The sequence below is a fragment of the Hetaerina americana genome, unplaced genomic scaffold (assembly GCF_022747635.1).
Source record: "Hetaerina americana unplaced genomic scaffold, ioHetAmer1.1.p SCAF_1, whole genome shotgun sequence".
Classification (NCBI taxonomy): domain Eukaryota; kingdom Metazoa; phylum Arthropoda; class Insecta; order Odonata; family Calopterygidae; genus Hetaerina; species Hetaerina americana.
The window spans coordinates 16515038-16518034 of NW_027286069.1; positions in this window are offsets into that span (position 1 = coordinate 16515038).

Sequence of the window (2997 nt, forward strand, 5' to 3'; positions counted from 1 at the left end):
GGGTGTCATGAGAAGTAGGGTTCGACGACGCTTCGTGAGGACGCACGCGAATCCTATCCCAGGCTCGGCGGCAGTATGGGCATCGATTTCGTTTCTCATCTCAGGTTCTTCTCCTTTCATCCTCCGTCTATTCACTCTCTTCTGGTTGTCTTTCCCTGGGCCATTCACCGAGTAGTGGGATTATTCGCTGTGTATGTACCCTCAAAAGCTTGTTTCAATCATCCGTTCAGTTATCCTATTGGAAGAGATTCGATATAAAAGGTCGAAGCGCAGATAATTTCTGGCAAACAACATCCCGAATTGATATTTTTATTCATGCCATTCTGCTGTTATTTCTTTCTATCCGCTGTTATTTTAAATAACTCCCTTCTTTTGTTTACCCGAGAGCAACAGAATAATCAATTAATTTATTAGCAGATATTGCAAAGCATCTTAGATTCTGATGTTATATTATATGTTATATTACTGATGATATATTATTGCTGTTATATTGATTATTTCCTTTCCTTTAGATACCAGAGAGGTTTTAGCAAAAGATTTTGGTATACTCGTATAAGTACTAATATGTTATAAAATACCACCAAAATCTGTTACAAGCCTTTTTGGTAGCTAACACAAGAGGAACTAGTCCATATACGAGCAGTGAGCGCAACAATAATGGCAATAAAAAAATTAGAAATACATTTTGTCGTATGGGTTTTCGTTCTTCCTTATTTAATCAAAATTTTTTAATCAATGGCTCCTAAAAATAGTTAGTAAAACATTTTACCGCGTAAATACTCCATCACGTTTATTATTTATATATTTTCGGCATTAGATTAGTCGCGTGTCTCCTCCTGATGGAAATGTAATGATTATCCAGATTCTAGGGAGCCAGAGAACACTGGAAGCATCTTTAAAATAAGTTAGTGAGGCTAAAGTAAGAAAGCGATGTTCAAAAACCCATAACAAAGATCACCCAATTAAACTAATTCATATTCTCTGGCCAATCCTTAGCTCAGAGCATCTCATTCCGCCTGGTTGTTTTTTATGCTGGGATTAGGATTTTTGTTGACTGCTTTATTATTACCACAGCCGTCATGGTCTATTAAATCAACTTATTCACCATCATCGCCAAATTGAATCCTTAACACAGGGAACAAGCCTCATTTTCTGCATGAACTCGTTAAAAATTCATCCAAAATTGAAAGTTTAATGTGGATGAAAAATGTTTTGAATTAATTTGCTTATATAAGTGCTAACTATCTTTAGTAGATTTTAAATATTCAAATATTAGCTTAATACACGTATTAGCAACATTGCCATATTGTTTGATTTTTAATAAATCTTGAAAGAGTGATACTGGAATACCCATTTTGAATAATTAAAAAATCATTTGACATCTTTTTTACAAAATAGTGCAACAAACGATGCGCATTTTGACAAGAGTCATCTTCTGGTGCCTAATACGTGACCTGACTGGTACCTAAAGTTGACTCTGTGAGTCAAAATGTTTCGACCCCGGTGGCTGCGGGGTAACGTCCTCGTCTGCCATTCCAAGGGTCGCGGGTTCGATTCCCGCCTGGGTGAGTTTTCCTCCACCTAGGGCTTGGGTGTTTGTGAATGTGACCATTGTTACCGTTGTTAATAGTTCGATGTAAAGGTCAAAATGTGCTGTTTTCGGACTAATACTGAATAAATAAATAATAAGTTTCGTGGAAAAATGCTATGCTTCTATTTTATTTAGAGTTCCTTCAACTGTAAATGTATCTCCCCGAAAACTGTAATAATTTTTTGAAATATTCTTTTGCTTTAGAAACGGTTTAATTGTTATAGTAATTTGGTTCCGAAAACCTGCTTGACTGATTGTTTATATTTTCTACTACGTGTGTTAACAATTTTTCAAAATCAAATTAAAGTATTTTTAAACTGGCCGGAAACTAATTACTATTAATATGTTAATAGAGGGTAGACCATAAGAGATATTCAAACTGTGATGATTATTGAGCCCTAATTTTGTCAGTCCAATTAATTTATTTTACGTTTACTTATTCAACATTGTTTGGTTATTTACCAATAGTATATTCATGTACTCTCTATAACAAGGGAGAGTATTTCACGGTGGTGAACGGGGTAATTCTTAAAGTTTTTATAGGCACTAATCGGGAACTTTTCGATAGTGTCATCAACCATGATTCTTACTTATCAAATTTTAGCTTGCACATTATTGGATTCATTTTTACTGCACACTAAGGTGCGATTATTGTATACTATTATATGATAGTATATGAATTTGCATGTGTGTAAGTTGAAAGGATTTTTGCATGAATACGTCACTGTGTGTATAGGTATGCATGGATGTGTTGATTTTGTAAATGGTTTTGTTCTCGTTTACGGGTGGTGACCGAACACCACCCACCACACGCCATTGCGGAGGCTTGCGGGTTATCATGTCGATGTAGATGATAAAGATCTACTTTAGAATGCCAACATTTTTCCCCGAAATTAATCTTTTATGAAATGTTCTATTTATTCATTATTCATACCCTTTAATGTCAAATTGCGTGAAGTTCAAAGTAAATAAAAAGCATATACTTCTTCTTTTTCAGAAAATGCTTCCTAAAAATCGCTTTTTCAGCAACGTTTCAATTCACTGTGACCCGGCTGTAAAAATGTACGCTACCTAAATGCGTTTTCACCAATTGATAATCAATTAAAATCGACTATTCATGGCTAGAAAAAATAAATAATAATAGCATGAATACAAATATGATATGTGTCAAAAATAACTTTTATTTCCTATTTAATTATTTGAAATTTGGTATTATTTATTTAATTACTTAATTTACTAACAACTTGTAAATATTTACTTATTTATCCGCGCGTGAAATGTGTAAATGGTGATATCGTATTAAGCAATATATCAGCATGGAGAGCAACCATTGCGTCTAGTCATCTGCAGTAAATCGTATAAGTATGCAAATGAAAGGAAACTTCCTCTTTAATTAGAAGAAGAAA